We start from the raw sequence: 13607 nt of genomic DNA on the forward strand, positions 1-13607 counted from the left end.
TTAAATTTAATATTACATCTATTAAAATAATATTATTTTTGGAATAACTAATTTAAAATCAAATTATCTGGTAGAGTCTCAGTAGGACTGTAATTCTTCCACTGCTCAACCATTGAAGACCCGCTGTCGTAAACCATTTTCCGGCCACCTGAATGTGGTTGTCGTAGCCGTCAAATTCAATTTAATATTACATCAGTTCGGCCCGGGCCAATGGTGACCTGATCGGTCCGGTCTAGCCACCGGTTGGATTGTCGGTCCAGTTCGACTAGTTTTTGGGTCTTAATCTCGATTTTGGATTCTCGGGCCCAATTTACGATATCAGGTCCAGCTTTCAAATTCAACTACCCATTGGGCCAATTGTCACACTTGAAAATTAATTTTCAAAAATATCATATTAATTTTAATTAATTTGATTAATTTAATTTTAGTTTATCAAAATTAATTTTCTCAAAAATCACTTAGAATTTCTAAATTAATTTTTCAAGAATTTTTTTAATCAAATTATCTAGTTGAACAATTATTAAAACTGCCCAATTTAATTCCAGATTGATTAAATCGACTCAATTAAATTATTTCCAAATTTGAAGAATTTTCTTCTGATTCAAATGCAGTTCCATCGAGCTTTTGTTGAGCTAGCAGAGGGACCAATCGAACATCTACAATTAGGCTCTAGTAAATGCAATTATGTCCAGAAGCATCGTTTCGATAATTCATAATTACTTAATCATAGAGTTAGTCCATAAGAAGTACCATGGTTGAAAACTCCTTATTGTATACTCTTTACAAAAGCAATTCATCCAATTGTTTTGTCTAATGACCTCTTCATGTGTTTGTTAACCTCATATGATATCCTTGATTCCTTTGAGTTAAGTCCATTCACTCAATACAATCTTATTTTATCTTATTGTCACCATTGTATCTTCTTAATTATTAATATGATCACTGTCAACAAATGACTGTGATAAACTGCTCATTCGAGAACAAGCAACCCGTGCCCACATTCCATATTTACCAATCCACACAATGTCATTAACTCTTTAATTGAGCTATGAATTCCACTACTGCTAGTAAAGTCATGCCATACACAAGTCATGTACCTAACATACCAGCTATCGGCTCAATCATCTTTAGAGCATAAGCCTCCACTGATATCAAATCATATGAGTTACATATCCATGGTCAGTGACTAACTTAGGATTTAGGTAAATCACACCATGAATGTCACAAGTGAATTAATTCACAAACATATTTAGAATTAATTCATCTTAGGTCCAGTCCAATGTATCATTCTGCCAATGAATACATCTATGTCTCTCCCCGTTGAGTCAATTACTTTGATAGTCAAGACTAGTCATCTCCTCAATTAGAATTTTAGACGACATAATAATCATTCTCAGTATTTGAATTAAATGCTCACATTGATTCTATTACGAGATTACGAACTTGTTTAGATTATCTATTGAAGTAAGTTGTCTTTTTCACAATGTAAATGTTATTGGAATGTCACTTATCATCAGTTTGAACTTAAACAATCAATGAGCTAATATTTTTTGTCACAATTTCACTATGCATGCAAAATATGAAAGACAAAAATTTCGTGAAATGTGAAATTTATTTATTTATCATTCCAATACATAGAAAACAATTACATGTTTACTACAATATAGGCACATTTCCCAACATCAATTGGATTGTAAAGAGTTATATGCGCGCATGTTTATGATAACCCTACTTGGGTGCTTTCAAGTATGAGACTCTGCAAAGTCTAAAACTTAAAGCCTCATATTTATAAGCAAGTCCATGGCCATGACATATGGAAGTTATGAAATTCTGTTAGACTTAGTCTCTGAGTTTTATGTCAAAGTTATATGTGGGACTTCATCATATGGAGTTCGCGACATAATTTGTTTGTATGAGTCTATCATATCTATGAATATTCTTCTATGAACCTGCATGTATGAGTTCGCCATATCTATGAATCTTCTTCTACGAGCTCGCATGTATGAGGTTGCATATAAGAATCCACATCTAAAAATCTACATGAAAGAGTCCGTAGGATTGTTTGTCAAGTTAATCTGAAATGACTCTCTCCACTTGGTGGATTTTTTTACTATGATTATATGCAACAAGTCTATACGAAGAGACTATATGCTTCATGATCTTTCACAGAAGGAATTCTCGTGTAATATGTACTGTGCCTCTATGATGTTCAAGCCAAGCATAAGCTGTGAAATATGAATGCACAAGTTTTTTCTAAGAGAAATCAGTGGCAAATTCTTAATTTTGAAATAAAAAGGGAAGTAAATTTATTATAGAACTCGCTAAGTTCCTTATGAAGTTACCATGTTTTTCTCCTTTGTTTCAGGTATTCTGAACTGTTGTTCGTAGGAAAAGGGGAACTAAGCCAGAGTCTTCAAAGTCTAGCATGAGCATGTCACCTTTCGCTTTGTAACATGTGTAGATATCGAGGCAACTTGTAGTCTTAAACTTCTGTTTTGCATATGGATAAGAACTCTTTAAACTTAGTTTAAATTTTAATTAGACTCATGATGCTACATTGACAAACTTTATAAAAAGATTAATATTATCAGAAATTTTTTTATACATATTGTGATTTCACGACAACGCATTATGGAACTGTTAAATGGTTATTAAATTATTTTAACATATGTTGATAGTTGAAATCTCAAAGGGTCGGTCATCTGGCCTATCAGTTGGGTGTTATAAGTTTAAAATTTTAGTTGATATTAATATTGGGTTCTAAATGTCAAATTGTATATGTGCATAAGCTAATAATATGATGTGGTAAGTGTAATTAGTATCTATCATTGCATATTTGAGTATAAATTGGTTAAATGAAATGATGGAATATTATGGCTATATGTATAGATGATGGACTTGGAAATGTATAAGAAATTTTAATGTGAAATGGTGTCAGTTGTGGTATATTGGTTAGTTGGTTGAATAGTTACTTATTTTGCATTTATATGGTATGATTTTATGCAGGTAAAACATATGCAAATTGTACCAAAAGACTTAGTTGAAGGGTTGTTGTGCATCAGGCATTAAAAGGCTTATTTTGCACTAAAAACAGGTTTCTTGTCCCAACAGCAACTTCTCCTCGTCACAACGCCAACCGATAGTTTGTGATGTCAGAATGTCAAGTGGTCCAATATCGTACCGTGACATACTGTTTTGGCAACGTTACAATGTAGAGGAAGTGACATCACGATGTTAGCCTTGAATTTTTGAAACTTTGCAAATTGGTCCTTGTTCGATCCTAAATCAACTTTAGAGTTTACATAAGCTTGTATAAAGCTCTGGAAAGGTTTTAAACTGTACTGAATGACTTCAATGATAGAATTTAATGATTTTTTACTTTATTTATCAATTAAATGTCTATAATTGTTCCTTTTTGTACTGTACCATTCTGAAGCTTAGTCACGGCGGGCGAGGGATGTTACAAATATATATTGAAAACGTAACATCATTTATTCACATTTCAAAGAAATAATATATCATACCACATGAGATCACAACATCATTTGTTTCATATAAATAAACCAATAGACCACGCCACTCTCAAGGGTTTTGGGCCTATATTTTTCACAAGTTCTAACGTATATGAATATGCAACTGCATCTCAATTTATCATATTTTTCCAATTTACAAATATTTTGTTTCGTTGATGCACCCTTAAGGAATAAGCATCTTATCTCAATTTTTCAATAGTTCCATTTTCTGTTTCAATAGATCATATTCGCATATCTTTGCATATTTAGAATGCATAGCATTTTAAATCGTTATCACTTGTTCATTTCTCAATTTTTTTAGCCCCTATTAACCGTTTCAGATTCAAGACAAGTACATAGATCAAATAGCAATATATATGCCCACAGCCCTCTAAAAATTGGGGTTACTCACAACCCTCTAGGAATTGGAGCATATATTATACTCGACCCTCAGGAAGTTAAAGTACCATTTTCGACCCTCTGGGAATTAAAGAACTCTCCTACCCTTTAGGAATATGGGAGTAAACCATGATGCGTCAAGCCATAACAATCTGTAATATATCGAACCATGTGGCAAGCCAACTATACTTGTAACTCTTCTAACACCGTTTAATAGCGCATTATCATTATTAATTAATCATTATAACATTTATCAATGTTCATCGTCATAATATCATTATTGTATTATATGATATAATTCAAATATATGTAACACATTATCATGACACCATAATTTTGCTTACAACCACTTACAAGTTCAATTCATACAAATTATTCAAAATATATATCATCAATTGTCATCATAATATCATAATTTTTAACATAATCTCATGTAAGGACAATACCATTTCAATCATATCAAGATTTCAAGTATAGATGCAATTACATTGGTATTTATTTCATACTTGATCATATCAACTAGCTATTCAATGAAACAAGTAATTGAAAGCGAATTATAGTAGCACAAAGCAAGATACTTATTCCATGTTTGCCTTCTCTTTTCCTTTCACTGTTAACGTTTTGGCGTTATATTTAACTACATTTGATGATACAATTATAAAAATAATATCAATTTCACAATTGAATTCAAAATTACTAACAATCAAATATGAATGCTCTTTATTCAATTAAGTCCCTCAATTCCCTAATGTTTGGCATTCCCTTATTTCATAATCTCTTTGAATGAATTTAATCTGACTTCATATTAACATTCTAAGGACCACAAGTTATCACTATATAAAATTTTCATCCAAAATCCTCATCTTGTCTCTCTCTAACCTTAAGATTCAACATATTTCCACAACAAAACCTCATCAATATAATAATCTAACAAGTGGGCTTCTATTATCTACTATTCTTTAACAAAATTCCAACAAAAATTAAGAGGAAAACCTTACCAATCCTTGATTTTAAGCTACAAAAATGGAGAAGAAACAAAAGTTATTCTTTATGTTAAGCTCAATATACACTAAGAGAGGGTGACTTGGTGTTTTAAAAAAATAAAGCAAAGATGGCAATCAAAGAGGACACGGGAATTTATAATGGTTCGGCCCCAATTACCTACCATCATTACCTTATCTTACCACAACTAAGGATTTCCCAATTACTAATTTGAACCCTTCAAGGAAAAGGATTAACCTTTACAATCTCTATCTTTTCAATAGATAAGATAGGGTCACTTCTTTTTAAGGATTTCTACCCAAAATCTTAAGTAAATCCTCACAAAAATGAGAAATGAAATTGAGATAGGATTATCACCTTTACAAGGTTGATATATAACAAGTAAACACTCTCACAATACAACACAACACTTGAAAGAATGAATAACAACTAAACCCACAAGTGTGTACAAGTGAAGATAAGAATAATAATGAGATTTGATTGGAATTTAGCACTTGATTTTTGTTTACTTGTTTCTTGTCTTCATATGAGTGTCCTTGAATGATATATATACCCGCACATTGAATTATGGACCTTCGGATCCATTGGAGGGAGTTTCAATCCATTAAAAGCTTTTATTTTTTACATTTAATGCAACCTACAGCAATATGTCTAGGGACACAATAGGCTGGTCTTGAGACAGGGCTCCCTTAAAGCAAATCTTACCCTTGATGCATTGTTGTCTCTAGGAAAATAAGATTTTGTATAGAGACAAGGTTCCCCTGTAGCTTACCTTAGCTTCAATGTTGATGATTTCGAGACAAACAAGATGCGAAAAGGAAAAAAAAAGGACTTGATGACACGGAATGAACAATCCACCTGCATAAAGAATAAGTGAGGAACAGGATCATAAGTTTGTCCAAGTCACAAATTTGACTTAGGGCACTAAACGATCGGAAAGAAATTTGGATTTTGACACAACCTGAAATGCAAACAAATCTAAGTCAGATCTAAACAAAATAAAAGAAGCAATTAAATAGATAATTAAGATAGAAACAAAAGAATTAAATAAATCAAATATTTGAATAATTAAATGGGAACAAAATAGAATAAATAAAAAATAAAGAAGATAGATGAAAAAATATGAAGATGGCGTGTAGAATTCCTAAGGAGCCATGGAAGCTCAATAAATCCACAACCCCTTCAAATGACTTTAATTTTCCCTTCAAGAAAGAAAACTTGTCGAGAAAAAATGTGAAGATGATCCCCACAATCTGAAAAGATTGTTAAAACTCTTCTAAAAGAAAACTCAAGAGAAATTCTTAAAAAGAAAACTCAAAGAGAATTTTATTAACTCAAAGTAAATAATGAATGAATTCATTATGTACAATGAATAGACCTTTATATAGGCTAGCTAAGTACATCTAAATAAAACTCCCAAGTATACTAAAACTCTAGTTAACCTAAACAACAAGTAATTTTAAACTAAATTTTCTTGTTGACATAAAACTCTTAAATAACTTAAATTACTTAAAAGTTATCCAAAACATTCAATATACATAATAAAATAATAAAACTTATTAAATAAAATATTGGGCTAGTATGTAATAAATTTAATCCTGAAACTTGAACCCGATATGATTTAAACTCGAATAAAAAGCTTGAAACTCATAATTTCTGTAATAATTTCGTCTAGAAATTCTGCTTGCGTAATCTTCACTAAAATGATCATAACTTGAGCTCTCAAACTCAAAATTGAGTGATTCAAAGTGCGTTTCAAAGTCAATATATATATATTCAAATGCTATGCAGACACCTAAGCCCAAAAATGTATGGATCCCTTCCAAAACTTTATCACAAGTTGACTAATCTTTTCAACATGAAAATTGGCAACTTGGTTGAAGTGACTTTAATAAATTTCACTCATTCTGTATATGTATCATTTCCTCTTTCCTCGAAAAGATTCCTCCTCACATATTGTCTTTGATCAAATATTTGTTTGATTTGCTTAGCCTTTGACCTCGTTATTGGGCCTTGAGATAGCGTAAGCCCATCACATCCATGGGCCTAAAATTGGGCCTTGAAACTCGTATCAAATAACCCCAATAGACTCAATTAATTTTAATCAAATGAAAAATAAATTTTTTAAAATAAAATCAAAATTAGTAAAAAGTATGAAAATTGTTGTTTTTGAAAAGAAATGAGAGAAATGGACTAAGTAATATATGTGAATGAACATAATGCAAAACAAATTTGAGAAGCTAACCAAAATAGGTTCGAATTTTGCATTTTTTTTTCAATTCAAAATATGCATGAGAAATTAGGAACATGTAGTTTTTCATTAAGACTAATTATTAAAAAGTCATAACAAAGCATGGATATATATAAATTTGCAAAAGAAGAAACTAATTTTAATAAAAATTTGAAAAAGAAAAGTTAAGTTTTATACCTAAAAAATTTGGGAATGGACAATTTGATGATGAAATTGTGCAAAATGATGAAGAATTTTGTGTTAGAAGGTTATGAGTAGTGATCTGATGCAAGAAATTTAAGAAAAAAAATAACATGTTGTCTCATGTCTCGAGATAATCAACAAATTGTCTCGAGACAATTGGGGTTGTCTTGAGACAAGAGGCACCAAATGACTATTTTGCTTCGACCCATGTCTCGAGATAATCAACAAATTGTTTCGAGACGATTGGGGTTGTCTTGAGACAAAAGGCACCAAATGACTATTTTGCTTCGACCCAATCTTAAGACAATCGATCATTTGTCTCAAGGCACTCTTCTTCAAAGGTAATTTTTGGTTTTTTGGGCTGTGTCTTGAGGCCATAAGAATATGGTATGAGACTAGGCTTTAAAAATCAAGAAAAAAAAGTAACAAATCATAAAGAAACAAAGGCAAACAACCTAGGTAATTATTCTATCAAGCATATAAACATAAAATATAGACAAACAAGCATTAAAAACATACAAACATGTTTAAAATTAAAAATCACTAAATAACTTTTTGAAAAGGCATAAGGAGCAAAAAGTGACCAATTTACTAAGTGACATAAAATGAACCATTTGGGCATAAAGACATGGTAAATAGTATATTTGGTCTAAATTGTCTATCTTAAACATGCTTGCATTAAAAATAAACAGTAAATCAATATATACAATAAAAACCAAATAATTAAGCATATGACAACATTTAAGTACAAAAATCAAGAACATATACAAGAATCAAATAACAAAAAATATGTACAAAAAATAAACATGTATGGCTCAAAATGAATTTTAAAAATTAACTAAATCCAATCATGGCATGTTCATTAGTCTAGGTTCACCTCTAATTGTCCAAAATCTTTCTTTATCTAAAGGTTTAGTGAAAATATCGGCAAATTGATGCAAAGTATCTACAAACCCTAGAACTATGTCTCCTTTTTGCATATGGTCTCTAATGAAGTAGTGTCTGATTTTTATGTATTTTGTTCTAGAGTGTTGGATGAGATTTTCGGCTAAGCATATAGCAAAAGTGTTATCACATTTGATTGGAATGTGATCCATGTGGATTCCACGATCTTCTATGTAACGCCCCAAATTTTCTAATTTTGTTATTGTAAAAACATGACACAAATATTTGTTAGATTTAGTGGTTATGTATTCTGGGAGTGTTTGGGAGGTCCCAAGTTCAAGCCTTCGCTTGGGCAAATTTTGGTATTTTGAATGAATTAGGCCTTACTCTTGTTTAGTAGGTTTTTATTTGATTGTTGGGTAAATTACATCAGAATGGCCCTGCTGGTCTAGTGGTTAAATGGTGTGTTATTATGGTGAAGTTCTTGTGTTTGAATCCTTATGCAAGCAAGGGTATTATATTTTTTTCTCAAATTAAGGGATTCTGAGTAGTGGATGTGTAGTGGGAATTAGGGGAGAAGATTAAGGGATTTTGGGGGTTATCGGGATTTTATTTTATTTTTTCCCGTAACCAAATTTTGACTCTTTTTTCCAAAAAAAAATTTTGCTGTCTATTCTTCTCCTTCTCCTCTTGCCGAAGTTCTCTAAGTTTTTCCATCTTTCTCTTCTTTTTCTTCTTCTTGATTTTTCCCAAATCCATTTATTTTCCTTCGTTTTCGCACGCGATTAGTGCTCGCTTAGTTTCGGTAAGTGTTTTTCTTTGTTTCTATTATGAATCTCTTAATAACTAAAGTGGTAATGTTTTTTCTCTGCGATTTGGGCGTAGGGGAAGGCTCGGACTGGTGATTCCGGTGTTCTCATCTTAACAATAGTTAAACAGAGGGTTATCGTTGGTGGTAAGTTGGGTTTCTGTTCGTTCTTGGTTGTCAATTCACTTGTAAATCTATTAAATTGATGTTGAGTATCTTTATTATAGGCTTTGGAGTGTTCGGGGACTGTTTTAGCATCAAACAAAACTAGGTTTGTACCTGAAACGCAAAAAAAAAAAGATTCAGCGAAAAGCCGAAATTGATTGCTGTTTGGACAGCAACAGTAGGCTAACTTTTAAATATCACCATAAATTGTGAAAATCGAATTAGAGGATGAATATAATATGGAATTAAATCTTATTGAGTCTAGTTTCTCATAGAAGAAACGATGTAAGCAATAGAATTGTAAATCGTGAGGTATAATAAACTTTGTGAGACAAGGTCAAAATGAATTCTGGTTCCCCTGTTCTGAGTTTAGAAAATCATCAAAAATTGGAGAAAAATAATTAGGGGTTAAAATTTACATGTTTAAATTATTAATGAGTCTATTTTCAATATAAATAAATGGAAACATCATTCAAATTTTGTACTACGAGATAATTAATTTTTAGCAAATAAGGGACGAAGCTATCAAACAACAGTACAAGGGTAAGTTTGAAGATTTTACTGTACTTATTGGCTAAACCAAAAATATTTAAAATTTTATGGTAGAACAGTATTTGAGTCTAATTTCAAATACATCAAGCGGATCTTAATTCGGAATTCTATAGCTCAAGATATAAATAATTTAGTAATAGTGACTCAAGTAGGCAGCTTTGAAGGAACATATAAGTAAATAGTGAAAATATATATGAATAATTAACTAGCATGGGTTACATTAAAAATGGATCACGTGGCCAAGGCCAATTTGGGCCGAGTGGGCCACATGGGTGTGTGAGCCCATTTTTCTGAAAAGTTCTGTAAGGTTACACGGGTCGCCAAAGTCGACTGTGGACCTACTGTAGGGTCGGTAAGCTTTACTTAGACCCCTATATGTGTGATCTGTCTGTCTGATTTCTATACCGAGTAGAACTTGTGATATTTGAATGTATGTCTATTAATTGCATAATGGCATGACATATTTTGTATGTTGCATTGCATCGAGGTGGGTTGATGATATTTGGAGGAAGCGTCTGAAAGGCTGTTAAGCCTGTTATCTGGCAGCTCAGCTGCAACCTTCTGATTATGTGTCGCATTTTGGTACAGCATAGTGTGTAGGGATGAGTGGGTTGATTTAATCCTCACATGGTGTGTAAGGTTGGACGGAGATGGTGTGTAGAGGCTGGTGGGTAGAATTCTGATTTACTGTATCTGCATTCTATATCTGATATAGGCCAAGGCCCTAATGTATTTCTGAGACTGTATCTAAATGGGCTAATGCCCAAACTGATTCTGTGATGGGCACAGGCCCCAGACTGTATCTAACTGAATTCTGTTGAATATCTGTATGTATGTTTTCTGTGGGGATTACACACTAATTTTGCGAAAACTCACCCTTTATCTATTTAATCTGTATAGGTAATCCCTAGACTTGACGGGTCGGTGTAGCGAAGGACTCGACAGTGGCCACACGTAAACTTTAGACTGTTTTCTGTTAATGCCTAGAATTTATTACTTATTTAGGGTTTTTGATGTATCTTCTAGACCATGGACTGGTTGACTTTAAATTTGGAACTTTATACTTTTTTTATGGATTTTTTTTTTAAAACTGCAACTCCACAAAACACGGCTTTTTTCTAAAAACTAAGGTTTTTCGTAAATAGAAATGATTTTCCCTAAATTAATTGGTTACAAAAGCTTCCACTAAGAGACAAGTTTTAAAGCAAATCAACTAGTTTCTTTTTTGAATTAAATAAAAGCTAACTTACTATAACGGTTTTTAAACTCGACAATCTTGTCTTCAAATCTCTTTTCATGTGACATCGCCAAATTCAACCATAACATCTAGGCCGGGTTTGGGGTGTTACATTCTAATTGTTGCTTCTTCCAAAGAATTTGAGCACAAAAACTATCTCTAGTTATGTATTCCACCTCGATGGTGGATAGAGCAACACTATTTTGCTTCTTGGTTTTCCAAGAAACAAAAATATTTCCTAATAAATGACATGTACCAGAAGTATTTTTTTCTATCTAATTTGTATGCTTCAAAATTTACATCAGAGTAAGCGTGAAAAATTAAAAAAAATCATTTGGATACCAAAGTCCTAAGTTTGGTGTGTCCTTAAGGTACCTAAAGATTCTCTTAATGGCTTGTAAATGTGACTCCATAGGAGATGATTGATATCTAGAGCACAAACGTACACTAAACATTACATCTAGTCTACTAGCAGTAAAATAGAGTAATGAACCAAACATAGACCTATAAAGTTTAGTGTCAACATATTTACCTCATTCATCTTTTTCAAGCTTTGTTGAAGTGCTCATTGGAGTTTATTTAGGCTTCAAGTCCTCCATTTTGAAATTATTGAGCATTTCCTTGATGTATTTAACTTAATTGGTGATGATGTCATTTTTAGTTTGCTTGATTTGGAGCCCCAAGAAGAAATTAAGCTATACCATCATGCTCATTTCAAACTCACCTTGCATAATCTTAGGAGATTCTTGACAAAGTAATTCATTAGTAGCAGCAAATATAATATCATAAACATATATTTGCAGTACTAAAATGTCTTTTCCTTTAGTCTTTATAAACAATGTGGTATCAACTTTGCCTTCATTAAAATTATTTTCAATTAAGAATTTTGAATGCCTTTTATACCAAGCTCTAGAAGCTTGTTTTAAACCATATAAAGCTTTAGACAATTTGAAAACATGATTAGGAAAAAGTGGATTTTCAAAATCGGAAGGTTGTTCTACATAAACCTCCTCATTTATAAAATCATTAAAAATGCACATTTAACATCCATTTGAAAAAGCTTAAATTTATGAAAGCATGTAAAAGCTAAAAGCATTCTAATTTCTTCTAACCTAGCTACTAGTGCATAAGTTTTATCATAATCTATGCATTCCTCTTGGTTATATCCTTGGGCAACTAGTCTAGCCTTATTTCTAACTAAATTACCACTTTCATCAAGTGTGCTTCTATATACCCATTTGGTTCCTATGGTTGGGTGATCACTAAGTTTTTCAACTAGAGTCCATACTTGGTTTCTTTTAAATTGGTTCAATTCTCCTTGCATAGCTAATTCCCAAAAATCATCATTCAAAGCATCATCAATATTCTTAGGTTATATATAAGAAATGAAAGCGACATGATTGTAAGTATTTCTAATTGAAGATCTAGTAATTACCCCTTTAAATGGATCACTAATAATATGATCATCTTTAACGTATGATAGCTCCCTTGGGTGCCTAGTTTCCTTATCAACTTGAGTTGGTTCTTGGAGATCATCAATTTTGAGCTCTTGAACCATCTCTTCTAGATCTTGTTCTTCATGTAATGCTTTGCTAGGATCTAATTGGTAAATTTCTACATCATTAAGATCAATAGCATCTTTTCTTGAAGGAGAGTTAAATTCATCAAAAAACATATGCATAGACTCTTCTACTACAAAGGTTCTTTTGTTAAAATTTTTATAAGCTTTAAAATTAGCATATAATGGAGTGGAACTTTGTTGAGGCAGTTATGGAAAAAATGGGATTTTTAAATTGGTAGGACAAGTTAATTATGACTTTTATCTCTATCAGTATTGTATTCTATTGTTGTCAACAATTATGTTTCTAATTCCTCCTCTCCCTCTAGAGGCCTTTGATAAGGGGACTTTTCCTTTGTTTTTGTTTGTTATTTGTGCAAAAGCTCTCTTGGCTCAGTTAAAAAGGAATCATGAGTCTGAGCTTAGTTTAGAAGTTCAAGCAAGTAAGAATTATCTTCGAATTAACCATATTTTCTTTGCAGGAAATAGTTTTTTTTTTTTTGCAAAATCTACCAAGGTGAGTAGAGAGAAACTCAACGAACTTCTCAAAGTGTATGAAGAAAGTTCAGGTCAACTAATAAATTATAAGAAGTCCACTTTTCTTTATCCCAACTAGCCTAGAGGAATATCAGGATATACAAAACATGTTCAATATTCAAACTATTTTTAGTCCAGATAAGTATCTCGAACTTCCGACATTACTAAGGGCAAGGAAGAAAATAGCTTTCAAAGAAATTATAGATATAGTCAAAGATTGAGGTAAGGGTTGTTTTAAGAAACTTTTTTCTTTTGGAGGATGAGAAATTTTCATTAAATCATTCTTCAAGCTACACCCATGTATGTAGTACAATGCTTCCTTCTATCTAAAACTCTTTTTGATGACATTACTAGTGTTGCTAGAAGACATTGGTGGCTAAGCAAAAAGGAGGGAAGAGGTATGCATTGGCTCAAGTGGAAAAAAGTTTGTAAGCCTAAAGCCTTAGGAGGAATAAGATTTTGTGATCTCTATTTGTTCAATCTTGCACTTCTAGCTAAGCAAGGTTGGAGATTAATTT

Source organism: Gossypium hirsutum, chromosome D08 (genome assembly GCF_007990345.1).
Source record: "Gossypium hirsutum isolate 1008001.06 chromosome D08, Gossypium_hirsutum_v2.1, whole genome shotgun sequence".
NCBI classification, from domain to species: domain Eukaryota; kingdom Viridiplantae; phylum Streptophyta; class Magnoliopsida; order Malvales; family Malvaceae; genus Gossypium; species Gossypium hirsutum.